Source organism: Argiope bruennichi, chromosome 7 (genome assembly GCF_947563725.1).
Source record: "Argiope bruennichi chromosome 7, qqArgBrue1.1, whole genome shotgun sequence".
Taxonomy (NCBI): domain Eukaryota; kingdom Metazoa; phylum Arthropoda; class Arachnida; order Araneae; family Araneidae; genus Argiope; species Argiope bruennichi.
The window spans coordinates 126,792,132-126,818,792 of NC_079157.1; positions in this window are offsets into that span (position 1 = coordinate 126,792,132).

A 26,661-nucleotide genomic window follows, 5' to 3' on the forward strand; every position below is an offset into this window, starting at 1 on the left:
GAGCCTTTATTAATGGTATCAAGAATCTTAGATTGATGCGCTGTTCGAGGGATGCGTGGTATAGTGGATAGAATTACATCTTTATTTCTTGTTCTTTTTGATGGTCTCAAGTTCGAATCTGGAGGCCGAACGAATAATATATTTATTCATTATTTTTATATATTTATATTTATTATTATTCTTCACACTTATTCTATAGTTACTTCGATGTCCATTAATATTCATTCTTCCTGAAATAAAATTTGATTTAAAAATATCTATAAATTTACTAGAAACTTTTAGTGTCGATGTCTTGCACATGCGCAGACATCATCCGTATGCTTAGCATTGTGCATTTCTATCCAGATATCCATCACATATGAGCCTTTATTAATGGTATCAAGAATCTTAGATTGATGCGCTTTTCGAGGGATGCGTGGTATAGTGGATAGAATTACATCTTTATTTCTTGTTCTTTTTGATGGTCTTAAGTACGAATCTGGTGGCCGAACGAATAATATATTTATTCATTATTTTTATATATTTATATTTATTATTATTCTCCACACTTATTCTATAGTTACTTCGATGTCCATTAATATTCATTCTTCCTGAAATAAAATTTGATTTAAAAATATCTATAAATTTAATAGAAACTTTTAGTGTCGATGTCTTGCACATGCGCAGAGATCATCCGTATGCTTAGCATTGTGCATTTCTATCCAGATTTCCATCACATATGAGCCTTTATTAATGGTATAAAGAATATTAGATTGATGCGCTGTTCGAGGGATGCGTGGTATAGTGGATAGAATTACATCTTTATTTCTTGTTCTTTTTGATGGTCTCAAGTTCGAATCTGGAGGCCAAATGAATAATATATTTATTCATTATTTTTATATATTTATATTTATTATTATTCTCCACACTTATTCTATAGTTACTTCGATGTCCATTAATATTCATTCTTCCTGAAATAAAATTTGATTTAAAAATATCTATAAATTTACTAGAAACTTTTAGTATCGATGTCTTGCACATGCGCAGAGATCATCCGTATGCTTAGCATTGTGCATTTCTATCCAGATTTCCATCACATATGAGCCTATATTAATGGTGTCAAGAATCTTAGATTGAATCGCCGTTCGAGGGATGCGTGGTATAGTGGATAGAATTACGTCTTTATTTCTTGTTCTTTTTGATGGTCTTAAGTACGAATCTGGTGGCCGAACGAATAATATATTTATTCATTATTTTTATATATTTATATTTATTATTATTCTCCACACTTATTCTATAGTTACTTCGATGTCCATTAATATTCATTCTTCCTGAAATAAAATTTGATTTAAAAATATCTATAAATTTAATAGAAACGTTTAGTGTCGATGTCTTGCACATGCGCAGAGATCATCCGTATGCTTAGCATTGTGCATTTATATACAGATTTCCATCACATATGAGCCTTTATTATTGGTATCAAGAATCTTAGATTGATGCGCTGTTCGAGGGATTCGTGGTATAGTGGATAGAATTACATCTTTATTTCTTGTTCTTTTTGATGGTCTCAAGTTCGAATCTGGAGGCCGAACGAATAATATATTTATTCGTTACTTTTATATATTTATATTTATTATTATTCTCCACACTTATTCTATAGTTACTTCGATGTCCATTAATATTCATTCTTCCTGAAATAAAATTTGATTTAAAAATATCTATAAATTTACTAGAAACGTTTAGTGTCGATGTCTTGCACATGCGCAGAGATCATCCGTATGTTTAGCATTGTGCATTTCTATCCAGATTTCCATCACATATGAGCCTATATTAATGGTGTCTAGAATCTTGGATTGATGCGCTGTTCGAGGGATGCGTGGTATAGTGGATAGAATTACATATTTATTTCTTGTTCTTTTTGATGGTCTCAAGTTCGAATCTGGAAGCCGAACGAATAATATATTTATTCATTATTTTTATATATTTATATTTATTATTATTCTGCACACTTATTCTATAGTTACTTCGATGTCCATTAATATTCATTCTTCTTGAAATAAAATTTGATTTAAAAATATCTATAAATTTACTAGAAACGTTTAGTGTCGATGTCTTGCACATGCGCAGAGATCATCCGTATGCTTAGCATTGTGCATTTCTATCCAGATTTCCATCAATATGAGCCTATATTAATGGTGTCAAGAATCTTAGATTGATGCGCTGTTCGAGGGATGCGTGGTATAGTGGATAGAATTACATATTTATTTCTTGTTCTTTTTGATGGTCTCAAGTTCGAATCTGGAAGCCGAACGAATAATATATTTATTCATTATTTTTATATATTTATATTTATTATTATTCTGCACACTTATTCTATAGTTACTTCGATGTCCATTAATATTCATTCTTCCTGAAATAAAATTTGATTTAAAAATATCTATAAATTTACTAGAAACGTTTAGTGTCGATGTCTTGCACATGCACAGAGATCATCCGTATGCTTAGCATTGTGCATTTCGATCCAGATTTCCATCACATATGAGCCTTTATTAATGGTATCAAGAATATTAGATTGATGCGCTGTTCGAGGGATGCGTGGTATAGTGGATAGAATTACATCTTTATTTCTTGTTCTTTTTGATGGTCTCAAGTTCGAATCTGGAGGCCAAATGAATAATATATTTATTCATTATTTTTATATATTTATATTTATTATTATTCTCCACACTTATTCTATAGTTACTTCGATGTCCATTAATATTCATTCTTCCTGAAATAAAATTTGATTTAAAAATATCTATAAATTTACTAGAAACTTTTAGTATCGATGTCTTGCACATGCGCAGAGATCATCCGTATGCTTAGCATTGTGCATTTCTATCCAGATTTCCATCACATATGAGCCTATATTAATGGTGTCAAGAATCTTAGATTGAATCGCCGTTCGAGTTATGCGTGGTATAGTGGATAGAATTACGTCTTTATTTCTTGTTCTTTTTGATGGTCTTAAGTACGAATCTGGTGGCCGAACGAATAATATATTTATTCATTATTTTTATATATTTATATTTATTATTATTCTCCACACTTATTCTATAGTTACTTCGATGTCCATTAATATTCATTCTTCCTGAAATAAAATTTGATTTAAAAATATCTATAAATTTAATAGAAACTTTTAGTGTCGATGTCTTGCACATGCGCAGAGATCATCCGTATGCTTAGCATTGTGCATTTCTATCCAGATTTCCATCACATATGAGCCTTTATTAATGGTATAAAGAATCTTAGATTGATGCGCTGTTCGAGGGATGCGTGGTATAGTGGATATAATTACATCTTTATTTCTTGTTCTTTTTGATGGTCTCAAGTTCGAATCTGGAGGCGGAACGAATAATATATTTATTCATTATTTTTATATATTTATATTTATTATTATTCTCCACACTTATTCTATAGTTACTTCGATGTCCATTTATATTCATTCTTCCTGAAATAAAATTTGATTTAAAAATATCTATAAATTTACTAGAAACTTTTAGTGTCGATGTCTTGCACATGCGCAGAGATCATCCGTATGCTTAGCATTGTGCATTTCTATCCGGATTTCCATCACATATGAGCCTATATTAATGGTGTCAAGAATCTTAGATTGAATCGCCGTTCGAGGGATGCGTGGTATAGTGGATAGAATTACGTCTTTATTTCTTGTTCTTTTTGATGGTCTATAGTTCGAATCTGTTGGCCGAACGAATAATATATTTATTCATTATTTTTATATATTTATATTTATTATTATTCTCCACACTTATTCTATAGTTACTTCGATGTCCATTAATATTCATTCTTCCTGAAATAAAATTTGATTTAAAAATATCTATAAATTTAATAGAAACTTTTAGTGTCGATGTCTTGCACATGCGCAGAGATCATCCTTATGCTTAGCATTGTGCATTTATATACAGATTTCCATCACATATGAGCCTTTATTATTGGTATCAAGAATCTTAGATTGATGCGCTGTTCGAGGGATTCGTGGTATAGTGGATAGAATTACATCTTTATTTTTTGTTCTTTTTGATGGTCTCAAGTTCGAATCTGGAGGCCGAACGAATAATATATTTATTCGTTACTTTTATATATTTATATTTATTATTATTCTCCACACTTATTCTATAGTTACTTCGATGTCCATTAATATTCATTCTTCCTGAAATAAAATTTGATTTAAAAATATCTATAAATTTACTAGAAACGTTTAGTGTCGATGTCTTGCACATGCGCAGAGATCATCCGTATGCTTAGCATTGTGCATTTCTATCCAGATTTCCATCACATATGAGCCTATATTAATGTTGTCAAGAATCTTAGATTGATGCGCTGTTCGAGGGATGCGTGGTATAATGGATAGAATTTCATCTTTATTTCTTGTTCTTTTTGATGGTCTCAAATTCGAATCTAGAAGCCGAACGAATAATATATTTATTCATTATTTTTATATATTTATATTTATTATTATTCTCCACACTTATTCTATAGTTACTTCAATGTCCATTAATATTCATTCTTCCTGAAATAAAATTTGATTTAAAAATATCTATAAATTTAATAGAAACTTTTAGTGTCGATGTCTTGCACATGCGCAGAGATCATCCGTATGCTTAGCATTGTGCATTTCTATCCAGATTTCCATCACATATGAGCCTATATTAATGGTGTCAAGAATCTTAGATTGATGCGCTGTTCGGGGGATGCGTGGTATAGTGGATAAAATTACATCTTTATTTCTTGTTCTTTTTTTGATGGTCTCAAGTTCGAATCTGGAAGCCGAACGAATAATATATTTATTCATTATTTTTATATATTTATATTTATTATTATTCTCCACACTTATTCTATAGTTTCTTCGATGTCCATTAATATTCATTCTTCCTGAAATAAAATTTGATTTAAAAATATCTATAAATTTACTAGAAACTTTTAGTGTCGATGTCTTACACATGCGCAGAGATCATCCGTATGCTTAGCATTGTGCATTTGTATCCAGATTTCCATCACATATGAGCCTATATTAATGGTGTCAAGAATCTTAGATTGATGCGCTGTTCGAGGGATGCGTGGTATAGTGGATAGAATTTCATCTTTATTTCTTGTTCTTTTTGATGGTCTCAAGTTCGAATCTAGAAGCCGAACGAATAATATATTTATTCATTATTTTTATATATTTATATTTATTATTATTCTCCACACTTATTCTATAGTTACTTCAATGTCCATTAATATTCATTCTTCCTGAAATAAAATTTGATTTAAAAATATCTATAAATTTAATAGAAACTTTTAGTGTCGATGTCTTGCACATGCGCAGAGATCATCCGTATGCTTAGCATTGTGCATTTCTATCCAGATTTCCATCACATATGAGCCTATATTAATGGTGTCAAGAATCTTAGATTGATGCGCTGTTCGGGGGATGCGTGGTATAGTGGATAGAATTACATCTTTATTTCTTGTTCTTTTTTTGATGGTCTCAAGTTCGAATCTGGAAGCCAAACGAATAATATATTTATTCATTATTTTTATATATTTATATTTATTATTATTCTCCACACTTATTCTATAGTTACTTCCATGTCCATTAATATTAATTCTTCCTGAAAAAAAATTTGATTTAAAAATATCTATAAATTTACTAGAAACTTTTAGTGTCGATGTTTTGCACATGCGCAGACATCATCCGTATGCTTAGCATTGTGCATTTGAATCCAGATTTCCATCACATATGAGCCTATATTAATGGTGTCAAGAATCTTAGATTGATGCAATGTTCGAGGGATGCGTGGTATAGTGGATAGAATTACATCTTTATTTCTTGTTATTTTTGATGGTCTCAAGTTTGAATCTGGAAGCCGAACGAATAATATATTTATTCATTATTTTTATATATTTATATTTATTATTATTCTCCACACTTATTCTATAGTTACTTCGAAGTCCATAAATATTCATTCTTAGTGAAATAAAATTTGATTTAAAAATATCTATAAATTTAATAGAAACTTTTAGTGTCGATGTCTTGCACATGCGCAGAGATCATCCGTATGCTTAGCATTGTGCATTTCTATCCAGATTTGAATCACATATGAGCCTATATTAATGGTGTCAAGAATCTTAGATTGATGCGCTGTTCGGGGGATGCGTGGTATAGTGGATAGAATTACATCTTTATTTCTTGTTCTTTTTTTGATGGTCTCAAGTTCGAATCTGGAAGCCGAACGAATAATATATTTATTCATTATTTTTATATATTTATGTTTATTATTATTCTCCACACTTATTCTATAGTTACTTCGATGTCCATTAATATTAATTCTTCCTGAAAAAAAATTTGATTTAAAAATATCTATAAATTTACTAGAAACTTTTAGTGTCGATGTCTTGCACATGCGCAGACATCATCCGTATGCTTAGCATTGTGCATTTCTATCCAGACTTCCATCACATATGAACCTTGATTAATGGTGTCAAGAATCTTAGATTGATGCGCTGTTCGGGGGATGCGTGGTATAGTGGATAGAATTACATCTTTTTTTCTTGTTCTTTTTGATGGTCTCAAGTTCGAATCTGGAAGCCATACGAATTATATATTTATTCATTATTTTTATATATTTATATTTATTATTATTCTCCACACTTATTCTATAGTTTCTTCGATGTCCATTAATATTCATTCTTCCTGAAATAAAATTTGATTTAAAAATATCTATAAATTTAATAGAAACTTTTAGTGTCGATGTCTTGCACATGCGCAGAGATCATCCGTATGCTTAGCATTGTGCATTTGTATCCAGATTTCCATCACATATGAGCCTATATTAATGGTGTCAAGAATCTTAGATTGATGCAATGTTCGAGGGATGCGTGGTATAGTGGATAGAATTACATCTTTATTTCTTGTTATTTTTGATGGTCTCAAGTTTGAATCTGGAAGCCGAACGAATAATATATTTATTCATTATTTTTATATATTTATATTTATTATTATTCTCCACACTTATTCTATAGTTACTTCGAAGTCCATAAATATTCATTCTTAGTGAAATAAAATTTGATTTAAAAATATCTATAAATTTAATAGAAACTTTTAGTGTCGATGTCTTGCACATGCGCAGAGATCATCCGTATGCTTAGCATTGTGCATTTCTATCCAGACTTCCATCACATATGAGCCTTGATTAATGGTGTCAACAATCTTAGATTGTTGCACTGTTCGAGGGATGCGTGGTATAGTGTATAGAATTACATCTTTGTTTCTTGTTCTTTTTGATGGTCTCAAGTTCGAATCTGGAAGCCGAACGAATAATATATTTATTCATTATTTTTATATATTTATATTTATTATTATTCTCCACACTTATTCTATAGTTACTTCAATGTCCATTAATATTCATTCTTCCTGAAATAAAATTTGATTTAAAAATATCTATAAATTTACTAGAAACGTTTAGTGTCGATGTCTTGCACATGCGCAGAGATCATCCGTATGCTTAGCATTGTGCATTTCTATCCAGAATTCCATCACATACGAGCCTATATTAATGTTGTCAAGAATCTTAGATTGATGCGCTGTTCGAGGGATGCGTGGTATAGTGGATAGAATTTCATCTTTATTTCTTGTTCTTTTTGATGGTCTCAAGTTCGAATCTAGAAGCCGAACGAATAATATATTTATTCATTATTTTTATATATATATATTTATTATTATTCTCCACACTTATTCTATAGTTACTTCAATGTCCATTAATATTCATTCTTCCTGAAATAAAATTTGATTTAAAAATATCTATAAATTTAATAGAAACGTTTAGTGTCGATGTCTTGCACATGCGCAGAGATCATCCGTATGCTTAGCATTGTGCATTTCTATCCAGATTTGAATCACATATGAGCCTATATTAATGGTGTCAAGAATCTTAGATTGATGCGCTGTTCGGGGGATGCGTGGTATAGTGGATAGAATTACATCTTTATTTCTTGTTCTTTTTTTGATGGTCTCAAGTTCGAATCTGGAAGCCGAACGAATAATATATTTATTCATTATTTTTATATATTTATGTTTATTATTATTCTCCACACTTATTCTATAGTTACTTCGATGTCCATTAATATTAATTCTTCCTGAAAAAAAATTTGATTTAAAAATATCTATAAATTTACTAGAAACTTTTAGTGTCGATGTCTTGCACATGCGCAGACATCATCCGTATGCTTAGCATTGTGCATTTCTATCCAGACTTCCATCACATATGAACCTTGATTAATGGTGTCAAGAATCTTAGATTGATGCGCTGTTCGGGGGATGCGTGGTATAGTGGATAGAATTACATCTTTTTTTCTTGTTCTTTTTGATGGTCTCAAGTTCGAATCTGGAAGCCATACGAATTATATATTTATTCATTATTTTTATATATTTATATTTATTATTATTCTCCACACTTATTCTATAGTTTCTTCGATGTCCATTAATATTCATTCTTCCTGAAATAAAATTTGATTTAAAAATATCTATAAATTTAATAGAAACTTTTAGTGTCGATGTCTTGCACATGCGCAGAGATCATCCGTATGCTTAGCATTGTGCATTTGTATCCAGATTTCCATCACATATGAGCCTATATTAATGGTGTCAAGAATCTTAGATTGATGCAATGTTCGAGGGATGCGTGGTATAGTGGATAGAATTACATCTTTATTTCTTGTTATTTTTGATGGTCTCAAGTTTGAATCTGGAAGCCGAACGAATAATATATTTATTCATTATTTTTATATATTTATATTTATTATTATTCTCCACACTTATTCTATAGTTACTTCGAAGTCCATAAATATTCATTCTTAGTGAAATAAAATTTGATTTAAAAATATCTATAAATTTAATAGAAACTTTTAGTGTCGATGTCTTGCACATGCGCAGAGATCATCCGTATGCTTAGCATTGTGCATTTCTATCCAGACTTCCATCACATATGAGCCTTGATTAATGGTGTCAACAATCTTAGATTGTTGCACTGTTCGAGGGATGCGTGGTATAGTGTATAGAATTACATCTTTGTTTCTTGTTCTTTTTGATGGTCTCAAGTTCGAATCTGGAAGCCGAACGAATAATATATTTATTCATTATTTTTATATATTTATATTTATTATTATTCTCCACACTTATTCTATAGTTACTTCAATGTCCATTAATATTCATTCTTCCTGAAATAAAATTTGATTTAAAAATATCTATAAATTTACTAGAAACGTTTAGTGTCGATGTCTTGCACATGCGCAGAGATCATCCGTATGCTTAGCATTGTGCATTTCTATCCAGAATTCCATCACATACGAGCCTATATTAATGTTGTCAAGAATCTTAGATTGATGCGCTGTTCGAGGGATGCGTGGTATAGTGGATAGAATTTCATCTTTATTTCTTGTTCTTTTTGATGGTCTCAAGTTCGAATCTAGAAGCCGAACGAATAATATATTTATTCATTATTTTTATATATATATATTTATTATTATTCTCCACACTTATTCTATAGTTACTTCAATGTCCATTAATATTCATTCTTCCTGAAATAAAATTTGATTTAAAAATATCTATAAATTTAATAGAAACTTTTAGTGTCGATGTCTTGCACATGCGCAGAGATCATCCGTATGCTTAGCATTGTGCATTTCTATCCAGATTTCCATCACATATGAGCCTATAATAATGGTGTCAAGAATCTTAGATTGATGCGCTGTTCGGGGGATGCGTGGTATAGTGGATAGAATTACATCTTTATTTCTTGTTCTTTTTTTGATGGTCTCAAGTTCGAATCTGGAAGCCGAACGAATAATATATTTATTCATTATTTTTATATATTTATATTTATTATTATTCTCCACACTTATTCTATAGTTACTTCGATGTCCATTAATATTAATTCTTCCTGAAAAAAAATTTGATTTAAAAATATCTATAAATTTACTAGAAACTTTTAGTGTCGATGTCTTGCACATGCGCAGACATCATCCGTATGCTTAGCATTGTGCATTTCTATCCAGACTTCCATCACATATGAACCTTGATTAATGGTGTCAAGAATCTTAGATTGATGCGCTGTTCGGGGGATGCGTGGTATAGTAGATAGAGTTACATCTTTGTTTCTTGTTCTTTTTGATGGTCTCAAGTTCGAATCTGGAAGCCGAACGAATTATATATTTATTCATTATTTTTATATATTTATATTTATTATTATTCTCCACACTTATTCTATAGTTTCTTCGATGTCCATTAATATTCATTCTTCCTGAAATAAAATTTGATTTAAAAATATCTATAAATTTACTAGAAACTTTTAGTGTCGATGTCTTACACATGCGCAGAGATCATCCGTATGCTTAGCATTGTGCATTTGTATCCAGATTTCCATCACATATGAGCCTATATTAATGGTGTCAAGAATCTTAGAGTGATGCAATGTTCGAGGGATGCGTGGTATAGTGGATAGAATTACATCTTTATTTCTTGTTATTTTTGATGGTCTCAAGTTTGAATCTGGAAGCCGAACGAATAATATATTTATTCATTATTTTTATATATTTATATTTATTATTATTCTCCACACTTATTCTATAGTTACTTCGAAGTCCATAAATATTCATTCTTAGTGAAATAAAATTTGATTTAAAAATATCTATAAATTTAATAGAAACTTTAATGTCGATGTCTTGCACATGCGCAGAGATCATCCGTATGCTTAGCATTGTGCATTTCTATCCAGACTTCCATCACATATGAGCCTATATTAATGGTATCAAGAATCTTAGATTGATGCGCTGTTCGGGGGATGCGTGGTATAGTGGATAGAATTACATCTTTGTTTCTTGTTCTTTTTGATGGTCTCAAGTTAGAATCTGGAAGCCGAACGAATTATATATTTATTCATTATTTTTATATATTTATATTTATTATTATTCTCCACACTTATTCTATAGTTTCTTCGATGTCCATTAATATTCATTCTTCCTGAAATAAAATTTGATTTAAAAATATCTATAAATTTACTAGAAACTTTTAGTGTCGATGTCTTACACATGCGCAGAGATCATCCGTATGCTTAGCATTGTGCATTTGTATCCAGATTTCCATCACATATGAGCCTATATTAATGGTGTCAAGAATCATATATTGATGCAATGTTCGAGAGATGCGTGGTATAGTGGATAGAATTACATCTTTATTTCTTGTTATTTTTGATGGTCTCAAGTTTGAATATGGAAGCCGAACGAATAATATATTTATTCATTATTTTTATATATTTATATTTATTATTATTCTCCACACTTATTCTATAGTTACTTCGAAGTCCATAAATATTCATTCTTAGTGAAATAAAATTTGATTTAAAAATATCTATAAATTTAATAGAAACTTTTAGTGTCGATGTCTTGCACATGCGCAGAGATCATCCGTATGCTTAGCATTGTGCATTTCTATCGAGATTTCCATCACATATGAGCCTATATTATTGGTGTCAAGAATCTTAGATTGATGCAATGTTCGAGGGATGCGTGGTATAGTGGATAGAATTACATCTTTATTTCTTGTTATTTTTGATGGTCTCAAGTTTGAATATGGAAGCCGAACGAATAATATATTTATTCATTATTTTTATATCTTTCTATTTATTATTATTCTCCACACTTATTCTATAGTTACTTCGAAATCCATAAATATTCATTCTTAGTGAAATAAAATTTGATTTAAAAATATCTATAAATTTACTAGAAACTTTTAGTCTCGATGTCTTGCACATGCGCAGAGATCATCCGTATGCTTAGCATTGTGCATTTATATCCAGATTTCCATCACATATGAGCCTATATTAATGGTATCAAGAATCTTAGATTGATGCGCTGTTCGAGGGATGCGTGGTATGGTGGATAGAATTACATCTTTATTTCTTGTTCCTTTTGATGGTCTCAAGTTCGAATCTGGAAGCCGAACGAATAATATATTTATTCATTATTTTTATATATTTATATTTATTATTATTCTCCACACTCATTCTATAGTTACTTCGATGTCCATTAATATTCATTCTTCCTGAAGTAAAATTTGATTTAAAAATATCTATAAATTTAATAGAAACTTTTAGTGTCGATGTCTTGCACATGCGCAGAGATCATCCGTATGCTTAGCATTGTGCATTTCTATCCGGATTTCCATCACATATGAGCCTATATTAATGGTGTCAAGAATCTTAGATTGAATCGCCGTTCGAGGGATGCGTGGTATAGTGGATAGAATTACGTCTTTATTTCTTGTTCTTTTTGATGGTCTATAGTTCGAATCTGGTGGCCGAACGAATAATATATTTATTCATTATTTTTATATTTTTATATTTATTATTATTCTCCACACTTATTCTATAGTTACTTCGATGTCCATTAATATTCATTCTTCCTGAAATAAAATTTGATTTAAAAATATCTATAAATTTACTAGAAACTTTTAGTGTCGATGTCTTGCACATGCGCAGAGATCATCCGTATGCTTAACATTGTGCATTTCTATCCAGATTTCCATCACATATGAGCCTATATTAATGGTGTCAAGAATCTTAGATTGAATCGCTGTTCGAGGGATGCGTGGTATAGTGGATAGAATTACGTCTTTGTTTCTTGTTCTTTTTGATGGTCTCAAGTTCGAATCTGGTGGCCGAACGAATAATATATTTATTCATTATTTTTATATATTTATATTTATTATTATTCTCCACACTTATTCTATAGTTACTTCGATGTCCATTAATATTCATTCTTCCTGAAATAAAATTTGATTTAAAAATATCTATAAATTTAATAGAAACTTTTAGTGTCGATGTCTTGCACATGCGCAGAGATCATCCGTATGCTTAGCATTGTGCATTTCTATCCAGATTTCCATCACATATGAGCCTATATTAATGGTGTCAAGAATCTTAGATTGATGCGCTGTTCGAGGGATGCGTGGTATAGTGGATAGAATTACATCTTTATTTCTTGTTCTTTTTGATGGTCTCAAGTTCTAATCTGGAAGCCGAACGAATAATATATTTATTCATTATTTTTATATATTTATATTTATTATTATTCTCCACACTTATTCTATAGTTACTTCGATGTCCATTAATATTCATTTTTCCGGAAATAAAATTTGATTTAAAAATATCTATAAATTTACTAGAAACTTTTAGTGTCGATGTCTTGCACATGCGCAGAGATCATCCGTATGCTTAGCATTGTGCATTTCTATCCAGATTTCCATCACATATGAGCCTATATTAATGGTGTCTAGAATCTTAGATTGATGCGCTGTTCGAGGGATGCGTGGTATAGTGGATGGAATTACATCTTTATTTCTTGTTCTTTTTGATGGTCTCAAGTTTGAATATGGAAGCCGAACGAATAATATATTTATTCATTATTTTTATATATTTATATTTATTATTATTCTCCACACTTATTCTATAGTTACTTCGAAGTCCATTAATATTCCTTCTTCCGGAAATAAAATTTGATTTAAAAATATCTATAAATTTACTAGAAACGTTTAGTGTCGATGTCTTGCACATGCGCAGAGATCATCCGTATGCTTAGCATTGTGCATTTCTATCCAGACTTCCATCACATATGAGCCTATATTAATGGTATCAAGAATCTTAGATTGATGCGCTGTTCGGGGGATGCGTGGTATAGTGGATAGAATTACATCTTTGTTTCTTGTTCTTTTTGATGGTCTCAAGTTAGAATCTGGAAGCCGAACGAATTATATATTTATTCATTATTTTTATATATTTATATTTATTATTATTCTCCACACTTATTCTATAGTTTCTTCGATGTCCATTAATATTCATTCTTCCTGAAATAAAATTTGATTTAAAAATATCTATAAATTTACTAGAAACTTTTAGTGTCGATGTCTTACACATGCGCAGAGATCATCCGTATGCTTAGCATTGTGCATTTGTATCCAGATTTCCATCACATATGAGCCTATATTAATGGTGTCAAGAATCATAGATTGATGCAATGTTCGAGAGATGCGTGGTATAGTGGATAGAATTACATCTTTATTTCTTGTTATTTTTGATGGTCTCAAGTTTGAATATGGAAGCCGAACGAATAATATATTTATTCATTATTTTTATATATTTATATTTATTATTATTCTCCACACTTATTCTATAGTTACTTCGAAGTCCATAAATATTCATTCTTAGTGAAATAAAATTTGATTTAAAAATATCTATAAATTTAATAGAAACTTTTAGTGTCGATGTCTTGCACATGCGCAGAGATCATCCGTATGCTTAGCATTGTGCATTTCTATCGAGATTTCCATCACATATGAGCCTATATTATTGGTGTCAAGAATCTTAGATTGATGCAATGTTCGAGGGATGCGTGGTATAGTGGATAGAATTACATCTTTATTTCTTGTTATTTTTGATGGTCTCAAGTTTGAATATGGAAGCCGAACGAATAATATATTTATTCATTATTTTTATATCTTTATATTTATTATTATTCTCCACACTTATTCTATAGTTACTTCGAAATCCATAAATATTCATTCTTAGTGAAATAAAATTTGATTTAAAAATATCTATAAATTTACTAGAAACTTTTAGTGTCGATGTCTTGCACATGCGCAGAGATCATCCGTATGCTTAGCATTGTGCATTTATATCCAGATTTCCATCACATATGAGCCTATATTAATGGTATCAAGAATCTTAGATTGATGCGCTGTTCGAGGGATGCGTGGTATGGTGGATAGAATTACATCTTTATTTCTTGTTCCTTTTGATGGTCTCAAGTTCGAATCTGGAAGCCGAACGAATAATATATTTATTCATTATTTTTATATATTTATATTTATTATTATTCTCCACACTTATTCTATAGTTACTTCGATGTCCATTAATATTCATTCTTCCTGAAATAAAATTTGATTTAAAAATATCTATAAATTTAATAGAAACTTTTAGTGTCGATGTCTTGCACATGCGCAGAGATCATCCGTATGCTTAGCATTGTGCATTTCTATCCGGATTTCCATCACATATGAGCCTATATTAATGGTGTCAAGAATCTTAGATTGAATCGCCGTTCGAGGGATGCGTGGTATAGTGGATAGAATTACGTCTTTATTTCTTGTTCTTTTTGATGGTCTATAGTTCGAATCTGGTGGCCGAACGAATAATATATTTATTCATTATTTTTATATTTTTATATTTATTATTATTCTCCACACTTATTCTATAGTTACTTCGATGTCCATTAATATTCATTCTTCCTGAAATAAAATTTGATTTAAAAATATCTATAAATTTACTAGAAACTTTTAGTGTCGATGTCTTGCACATGCGCAGAGATCATCCGTATGCTTAACATTGTGCATTTCTATCCAGATTTCCATCACATATGAGCCTTTATTAATGGTGTCAAGAATCTTAGATTGAATCGCTGTTCGAGGGATGCGTGGTATAGTGGATAGAATTACGTCTTTGTTTCTTGTTCTTTTTGATGGTCTCAAGTTCGAATCTGGTGGCCGAACGAATAATATATTTATTCATTATTTTTATATATTTATATTTATTATTATTCTCCACACTTATTCTATAGTTACTTCGATGTCCATTAATATTCATTCTTCCTGAAATAAAATTTGATTTAAAAATATCTATAAATTTAATAGAAACTTTTAGTGTCGATGTCTTGCACATGCGCAGAGATCATCCGTATGCTTAGCATTGTGCATTTCTATCCAGATTTCCATCACATATGAGCCTATATTAATGGTGTCAAGAATCTTAGATTGATGCGCTGTTCGGGGGATGCGTGGTATAGTGGATAGAATTACATCTTTATTTCTTGTTCTTTTTTTGATGGTCTCAAGTTCGAATCTGGAAGCCGAACGAATAATATATTTATTCATTATTTTTATATATTTATGTTTATTATTATTCTCCACACTTATTCTATAGTTACTTCGATGTCCATTAATATTAATTCTTCCTGAAAAAAAATTTGATTTAAAAATATCTATAAATTTACTAGAAACTTTTAGTGTCGATGTCTTGCACATGCGCAGACATCATCCGTATGCTTAGCATTGTGCATTTCTATCCAGACTTCCATCACATATGAACCTTGATTAATGGTGTCAAGAATCTTAGATTGATGCGCTGTTCGGGGGATGCGTGGTATAGTGGATAGAATTACATCTTTTTTTCTTGTTCTTTTTGATGGTCTCAAGTTCGAATCTGGAAGCCATACGAATTATATATTTATTCATTATTTTTATATATTTATATTTATTATTATTCTCCACACTTATTCTATAGTTTCTTCGATGTCCATTAATATTCATTCTTCCTGAAATAAAATTTGATTTAAAAATATCTATAAATTTAATAGAAACTTTTAGTGTCGATGTCTTGCACATGCGCAGAGATCATCCGTATGCTTAGCATTGTGCATTTGTATCCAGATTTCCATCACATATGAGCCTATATTAATGGTGTCAAGAATCTTAGATTGATGCAATGTTCGAGGGATGCGTGGTATAGTGGATAGAATTACATCTTTATTTCTTGTTATTTTTGATGGTCTCAAGTTTGAATCTGGAAGCCGAACGAATAATATATTTATTCATTATTTTTATATATTTATATTTATTATTATTCTCCACACTTATTCTATAGTTACTTCGAAGTCCATAAATATTCATTCTTAGTGAAATAAAATTTGATTTAAAAATATCTATAAATTTAATAGAAACTTTTAGTGTCGATGTCTTGCACATGCGCAGAGATCATCCGTATGCTTAGCATTGTGCATTTCTATCCAGACTTCCATCACATATGAGCCTTGATTAATGGTGTCAACAATCTTAGATTGTTGCACTGTTCGAGGGATGCGTGGTATAGTGTATAGAATTACATCTTTGTTTCTTGTTCTTTTTGATGGTCTCAAGTTCGAATCTGGAAGCCGAACGAATAATATATTTATTCATTATTTTTATATATTTATATTTATTATTATTCTCCACACTTATTCTATAGTTACTTCAATGTCCATTAATATTCATTCTTCCTGAAATAAAATTTGATTTAAAAATATCTATAAATTTACTAGAAACGTTTAGTGTCGATGTCTTGCACATGCGCAGAGATCATCCGTATGCTTAGCATTGTGCATTTCTATCCAGAATTCCATCACATACGAGCCTATATTAATGTTGTCAAGAATCTTAGATTGATGCGCTGTTCGAGGGATGCGTGGTATAGTGGATAGAATTTCATCTTTATTTCTTGTTCTTTTTGATGGTCTCAAGTTCGAATCTAGAAGCCGAACGAATAATATATTTATTCATTATTTTTATATATATATATTTATTATTATTCTCCACACTTATTCTATAGTTACTTCAATGTCCATTAATATTCATTCTTCCTGAAATAAAATTTGATTTAAAAATATCTATAAATTTAATAGAAACTTTTAGTGTCGATGTCTTGCACATGCGCAGAGATCATCCGTATGCTTAGCATTGTGCATTTCTATCCAGATTTCCATCACATATGAGCCTATAATAATGGTGTCAAGAATCTTAGATTGATGCGCTGTTCGGGGGATGCGTGGTATAGTGGATAGAATTACATCTTTATTTCTTGTTCTTTTTTTGATGGTCTCAAGTTCGAATCTGGAAGCCGAACGAATAATATATTTATTCATTATTTTTATATATTTATATTTATTATTATTCTCCACACTTATTCTATAGTTACTTCGATGTCCATTAATATTAATTCTTCCTGAAAAAAAATTTGATTTAAAAATATCTATAAATTTACTAGAAACTTTTAGTGTCGATGTCTTGCACATGCGCAGACATCATCCGTATGCTTAGCATTGTGCATTTCTATCCAGACTTCCATCACATATGAACCTTGATTAATGGTGTCAAGAATCTTAGATTGATGCGCTGTTCGGGGGATGCGTGGTATAGTAGATAGAGTTACATCTTTGTTTCTTGTTCTTTTTGATGGTCTCAAGTTCGAATCTGGAAGCCGAACGAATTATATATTTATTCATTATTTTTATATATTTATATTTATTATTATTCTCCACACTTATTCTATAGTTTCTTCGATGTCCATTAATATTCATTCTTCCTGAAATAAAATTTGATTTAAAAATATCTATAAATTTACTAGAAACTTTTAGTGTCGATGTCTTACACATGCGCAGAGATCATCCGTATGCTTAGCATTGTGCATTTGTATCCAGATTTCCATCACATATGAGCCTATATTAATGGTGTCAAGAATCTTAGAGTGATGCAATGTTCGAGGGATGCGTGGTATAGTGGATAGAATTACATCTTTATTTCTTGTTATTTTTGATGGTCTCAAGTTTGAATCTGGAAGCCGAACGAATAATATATTTATTCATTATTTTTATATATTTATATTTATTATTATTCTCCACACTTATTCTATAGTTACTTCGAAGTCCATAAATATTCATTCTTAGTGAAATAAAATTTGATTTAAAAATATCTATAAATTTAATAGAAACTTTAATGTCGATGTCTTGCACATGCGCAGAGATCATCCGTATGCTTAGCATTGTGCATTTCTATCCAGACTTCCATCACATATGAGCCTATATTAATGGTATCAAGAATCTTAGATTGATGCGCTGTTCGGGGGATGCGTGGTATAGTGGATAGAATTACATCTTTGTTTCTTGTTCTTTTTGATGGTCTCAAGTTAGAATCTGGAAGCCGAACGAATTATATATTTATTCATTATTTTTATATATTTATATTTATTATTATTCTCCACACTTATTCTATAGTTTCTTCGATGTCCATTAATATTCATTCTTCCTGAAATAAAATTTGATTTAAAAATATCTATAAATTTACTAGAAACTTTTAGTGTCGATGTCTTACACATGCGCAGAGATCATCCGTATGCTTAGCATTGTGCATTTGTATCCAGATTTCCATCACATATGAGCCTATATTAATGGTGTCAAGAATCATATATTGATGCAATGTTCGAGAGATGCGTGGTATAGTGGATAGAATTACATCTTTATTTCTTGTTATTTTTGATGGTCTCAAGTTTGAATATGGAAGCCGAACGAATAATATATTTATTCATTATTTTTATATATTTATATTTATTATTATTCTCCACACTTATTCTATAGTTACTTCGAAGTCCATAAATATTCATTCTTAGTGAAATAAAATTTGATTTAAAAATATCTATAAATTTAATAGAAACTTTTAGTGTCGATGTCTTGCACATGCGCAGAGATCATCCGTATGCTTAGCATTGTGCATTTCTATCGAGATTTCCATCACATATGAGCCTATATTATTGGTGTCAAGAATCTTAGATTGATGCAATGTTCGAGGGATGCGTGGTATAGTGGATAGAATTACATCTTTATTTCTTGTTATTTTTGATGGTCTCAAGTTTGAATATGGAAGCCGAACGAATAATATATTTATTCATTATTTTTATATCTTTATATTTATTATTATTCTCCACACTTATTCTATAGTTACTTCGAAATCCATAAATATTCATTCTTAGTGAAATAAAATTTGATTTAAAAATATCTATAAATTTACTAGAAACTTTTAGTCTCGATGTCTTGCACATGCGCAGAGATCATCCGTATGCTTAGCATTGTGCATTTATATCCAGATTTCCATCACATATGAGCCTATATTAATGGTATCAAGAATCTTAGATTGATGCGCTGTTCGAGGGATGCGTGGTATGGTGGATAGAATTACATCTTTATTTCTTGTTCCTTTTGATGGTCTCAAGTTCGAATCTGGAAGCCGAACGAATAATATATTTATTCATTATTTTTATATATTTATATTTATTATTATTCTCCACACTCATTCTATAGTTACTTCGATGTCCATTAATATTCATTCTTCCTGAAGTAAAATTTGATTTAAAAATATCTATAAATTTAATAGAAACTTTTAGTGTCGATGTCTTGCACATGCGCAGAGATCATCCGTATGCTTAGCATTGTGCATTTCTATCCGGATTTCCATCACATATGAGCCTATATTAATGGTGTCAAGAATCTTAGATTGAATCGCCGTTCGAGGGATGCGTGGTATAGTGGATAGAATTACGTCTTTATTTCTTGTTCTTTTTGATGGTCTATAGTTCGAATCTGGTGGCCGAACGAATAATATATTTATTCATTATTTTTATATTTTTATATTTATTATTATTCTCCACACTTATTCTATAGTTACTTCGATGTCCATTAATATTCATTCTTCCTGAAATAAAATTTGATTTAAAAATATCTATAAATTTACTAGAAACTTTTAGTGTCGATGTCTTGCACATGCGCAGAGATCATCCGTATGCTTAACATTGTGCATTTCTATCCAGATTTCCATCACATATGAGCCTATATTAATGGTGTCAAGAATCTTAGATTGAATCGCTGTTCGAGGGATGCGTGGTATAGTGGATAGAATTACGTCTTTGTTTCTTGTTCTTTTTGATGGTCTCAAGTTCGAATCTGGTGGCCGAACGAATAATATATTTATTCATTATTTTTATATATTTATATTTATTATTATTCTCCACACTTATTCTATAGTTACTTCGATGTCCATTAATATTCATTCTTCCTGAAATAAAATTTGATTTAAAAATATCTATAAATTTAATAGAAACTTTTAGTGTCGATGTCTTGCACATGCGCAGAGATCATCCGTATGCTTAGCATTGTGCATTTCTATCCAGATTTCCATCACATATGAGCCTATATTAATGGTGTCAAGAATCTTAGATTGATGCGCTGTTCGAGGGATGCGTGGTATAGTGGATAGAATTACATCTTTATTTCTTGTTCTTTTTGATGGTCTCAAGTTCTAATCTGGAAGCCGAACGAATAATATATTTATTCATTATTTTTATATATTTATATTTATTATTATTCTCCACACTTATTCTATAGTTACTTCGATGTCCATTAATATTCATTTTTCCGGAAATAAAATTTGATTTAAAAATATCTATAAATTTACTAGAAACTTTTAGTGTCGATGTCTTGCACATGCGCAGAGATCATCCGTATGCTTAGCATTGTGCATTTCTATCCAGATTTCCATCACATATGAGCCTATATTAATGGTGTCTAGAATCTTAGATTGATGCGCTGTTCGAGGGATGCGTGGTATAGTGGATGGAATTACATCTTTATTTCTTGTTCTTTTTGATGGTCTCAAGTTTGAATATGGAAGCCGAACGAATAATATATTTATTCATTATTTTTATATATTTATATTTATTATTATTCTCCACACTTATTCTATAGTTACTTCGAAGTCCATTAATATTCCTTCTTCCGGAAATAAAATTTGATTTAAAAATATCTATAAATTTACTAGAAACGTTTAGTGTCGATGTCTTGCACATGCGCAGAGATCATCCGTATGCTTAGCATTGTGCATTTCTATCCAGACTTCCATCACATATGAGCCTATATTAATGGTATCAAGAATCTTAGATTGATGCGCTGTTCGGGGGATGCGTGGTATAGTGGATAGAATTACATCTTTGTTTCTTGTTCTTTTTGATGGTCTCAAGTTAGAATCTGGAAGCCGAACGAATTATATATTTATTCATTATTTTTATATATTTATATTTATTATTATTCTCCACACTTATTCTATAGTTTCTTCGATGTCCATTAATATTCATTCTTCCTGAAATAAAATTTGATTTAAAAATATCTATAAATTTACTAGAAACTTTTAGTGTCGATGTCTTACACATGCGCAGAGATCATCCGTATGCTTAGCATTGTGCATTTGTATCCAGATTTCCATCACATATGAGCCTATATTAATGGTGTCAAGAATCATAGATTGATGCAATGTTCGAGAGATGCGTGGTATAGTGGATAGAATTACATCTTTATTTCTTGTTATTTTTGATGGTCTCAAGTTTGAATATGGAAGCCGAACGAATAATATATTTATTCATTATTTTTATATATTTATATTTATTATTATTCTCCACACTTATTCTATAGTTACTTCGAAGTCCATAAATATTCATTCTTAGTGAAATAAAATTTGATTTAAAAATATCTATAAATTTAATAGAAACTTTTAGTGTCGATGTCTTGCACATGCGCAGAGATCATCCGTATGCTTAGCATTGTGCATTTCTATCGAGATTTCCATCACATATGAGCCTATATTATTGGTGTCAAGAATCTTAGATTGATGCAATGTTCGAGGGATGCGTGGTATAGTGGATAGAATTACATCTTTATTTCTTGTTATTTTTGATGGTCTCAAGTTTGAATATGGAAGCCGAACGAATAATATATTTATTCATTATTTTTATATCTTTATATTTATTATTATTCTCCACACTTATTCTATAGTTACTTCGAAATCCATAAATATTCATTCTTAGTGAAATAAAATTTGATTTAAAAATATCTATAAATTTACTAGAAACTTTTAGTGTCGATGTCTTGCACATGCGCAGAGATCATCCGTATGCTTAGCATTGTGCATTTATATCCAGATTTCCATCACATATGAGCCTATATTAATGGTATCAAGAATCTTAGATTGATGCGCTGTTCGAGGGATGCGTGGTATGGTGGATAGAATTACATCTTTATTTCTTGTTCCTTTTGATGGTCTCAAGTTCGAATCTGGAAGCCGAACGAATAATATATTTATTCATTATTTTTATATATTTATATTTATTATTATTCTCCACACTTATTCTATAGTTACTTCGATGTCCATTAATATTCATTCTTCCTGAAATAAAATTTGATTTAAAAATATCTATAAATTTAATAGAAACTTTTAGTGTCGATGTCTTGCACATGCGCAGAGATCATCCGTATGCTTAGCATTGTGCATTTCTATCCGGATTTCCATCACATATGAGCCTATATTAATGGTGTCAAGAATCTTAGATTGAATCGCCGTTCGAGGGATGCGTGGTATAGTGGATAGAATTACGTCTTTATTTCTTGTTCTTTTTGATGGTCTATAGTTCGAATCTGGTGGCCGAACGAATAATATATTTATTCATTATTTTTATATTTTTATATTTATTATTATTCTCCACACTTATTCTATAGTTACTTCGATGTCCATTAATATTCATTCTTCCTGAAATAAAATTTGATTTAAAAATATCTATAAATTTACTAGAAACTTTTAGTGTCGATGTCTTGCACATGCGCAGAGATCATCCGTATGCTTAACATTGTGCATTTCTATCCAGATTTCCATCACATATGAGCCTTTATTAATGGTGTCAAGAATCTTAGATTGAATCGCTGTTCGAGGGATGCGTGGTATAGTGGATAGAATTACGTCTTTGTTTCTTGTTCTTTTTGATGGTCTCAAGTTCGAATCTGGTGGCCGAACGAATAATATATTTATTCATTATTTTTATATATTTATATTTATTATTATTCTCCACACTTATTCTATAGTTACTTCGATGTCCATTAATATTCATTCTTCCTGAAATAAAATTTGATTTAAAAATATCTATAAATTTAATAGAAACTTTTAGTGTCGATGTCTTGCACATGCGCAGAGATCATCCGTATGCTTAGCATTGTGCATTTCTATCCAGATTTCCATCACATATGAGCCTATATTAATGGTGTCAAGAATCTTAGATTGATGCGCTGTTCGAGGGATGCGTGGTATAGTGGATAGAATTACATCTTTATTTCTTGTTCTTTTTGATGGTCTCAAGTTCTAATCTGGAAGCCGAACGAATAATATATTTATTCATTATTTTTATATATTTATATTTATTATTATTCTCCACACTTATTCTATAGTTACTTCGATGTCCATTAATATTCATTTTTCCGGAAATAAAATTTGATTTAAAAATATCTATAAATTTACTAGAAACTTTTAGTGTCGATGTCTTGCACATGCGCAGAGATCATCCGTATGCTTAGCATTGTGCATTTCTATCCAGATTTCCATCACATATGAGCCTATATTAATGGTGTCTAGAATCTTAGATTGATGCGCTGTTCGAGGGATGCGTGGTATAGTGGATGGAATTACATCTTTATTTCTTGTTCTTTTTGATGGTCTCAAGTTTGAATATGGAAGCCGAACGAATAATATATTTATTCATTATTTTTATATATTTATATTTATTATTATTCTCCACACTTATTCTATAGTTACTTCGAAGTCCATAAATATTCATTCTTAGTGAAATAAAATTTGATTTAAAAATATCTATAAATTTAATAGAAACTTTTAGTGTCGATGTCTTGCACATGCGCAGAGATCATCCGTATGCTTAGCATTGTGCATTTATATCCAGATTTCCATCACATATGAGCCTATATTAATGGTATCAAGAATCTTAGATTGATGCGCTGTTCGAGGGATGCGTGGTATGGTGGATAGAATTACATCTTTATTTCTTGTTCCTTTTGATGGTCTCAAGTTCGAATCTGGAAGCCGAACGAATAATATATTTATTCATTATTTTTATATATTTATATTTATTATTATTCTCCACACTTATTCTATAGTTACTTCGATGTCCATTAATATTCATTCTTCCTGAAATAAAATTTGATTTAAAAATATCTATAAATTTAATAGAAACTTTTAGTGTCGATGTCTTGCACATGCGCAGAGATCATCCGTATGCTTAGCATTGTGCATTTCTATCCGGATTTCCATCACATATGAGCCTATATTAATGGTGTCAAGAATCTTAGATTGAATCGCCGTTCGAGGGATGCGTGGTATAGTGGATAGAATTACGTCTTTATTTCTTGTTCTTTTTGATGGTCTATAGTTCGAATCTGGTGGCCGAACGAATAATATATTTATTCATTATTTTTATATTTTTATATTTATTATTATTCTCCACACTTATTCTATAGTTACTTCGATGTCCATTAATATTCATTCTTCCTGAAATAAAATTTGATTTAAAAATATCTATAAATTTACTAGAAACTTTTAGTGTCGATGTCTTGCACATGCGCAGAGATCATCCGTATGCTTAACATTGTGCATTTCTATCCAGATTTCCATCACATATGAGCCTTTATTAATGGTGTCAAGAATCTTAGATTGAATCGCTGTTCGAGGGATGCGTGGTATAGTGGATAGAATTACGTCTTTGTTTCTTGTTCTTTTTGATGGTCTCAAGTTCGAATCTGGTGGCCGAACGAATAATATATTTATTCATTATTTTTATATATTTATATTTATTATTATTCTCCACACTTATTCTATAGTTACTTCGATGTCCATTAATATTCATTCTTCCTGAAATAAAATTTGATTTAAAAATATCTATAAATTTAATAGAAACTTTTAGTGTCGATGTCTTGCACATGCGCAGAGATCATCCGTATGCTTAGCATTGTGCATTTCTATCCAGATTTCCATCACATATGAGCCTATATTAATGGTGTCAAGAATCTTAGATTGATGCGCTGTTCGAGGGATGCGTGGTATAGTGGATAGAATTACATCTTTATTTCTTGTTCTTTTTGATGGTCTCAAGTTCTAATCTGGAAGCCGAACGAATAATATATTTATTCATTATTTTTATATATTTATATTTATTATTATTCTACACACTTATTCTATAGTTACTTCGATGTCCATTAATATTCATTTTTCCGGAAATAAAATTTGATTTAAAAATATCTATAAATTTACTAGAAACTTTTAGTGTCGATGTCTTGCACATGCGCAGAGATCATCCGTATGCTTAGCATTGTGCATTTCTATCCAGATTTCCATCACATATGAGCCTATATTAATGGTGTCTAGAATCTTAGATTGATGCGCTGTTCGAGGGATGCGTGGTATAGTGGATGGAATTACATCTTTATTTCTTGTTCTTTTTGATGGTCTCAAGTTTGAATATGGAAGCCGAACGAATAATATATTTATTCATTATTTTTATATATTTATATTTATTATTATTCTCCACACTTATTCTATAGTTACTTCGAAGTCCATAAATATTCATTCTTAGTGAAATAAAATTTGATTTAAAAATATCTATAAATTTAATAGAAACTTTTAGTGTCGATGTCTTGCACATGCGCAGAGATCATCCGTATGCTTAGCATTGTGCATTTCTATCGAGATTTCCATCACATATGAGCCTATATTATTGGTGTCAAGAATCTTAGATTGATGCAATGTTCGAGGGATGCGTGGTATAGTGGATAGAATTACATCTTTATTTCTTGTTATTTTTGATGGTCTCAAGTTTGAATATGGAAGCCGAACGAATAATATATTTATTCATTATTTTTATATCTTTATATTTATTATTATTCTCCACACTTATTCTATAGTTACTTCGAAATCCATAAATATTCATTCTTAGTGAAATAAAATTTGATTTAAAAATATCTATAAATTTACTAGAAACTTTTAGTGTCGATGTCTTGCACATGCGCAGAGATCATCCGTATGCTTAGCATTGTGCATTTATATCCAGATTTCCATCACATATGAGCCTATAT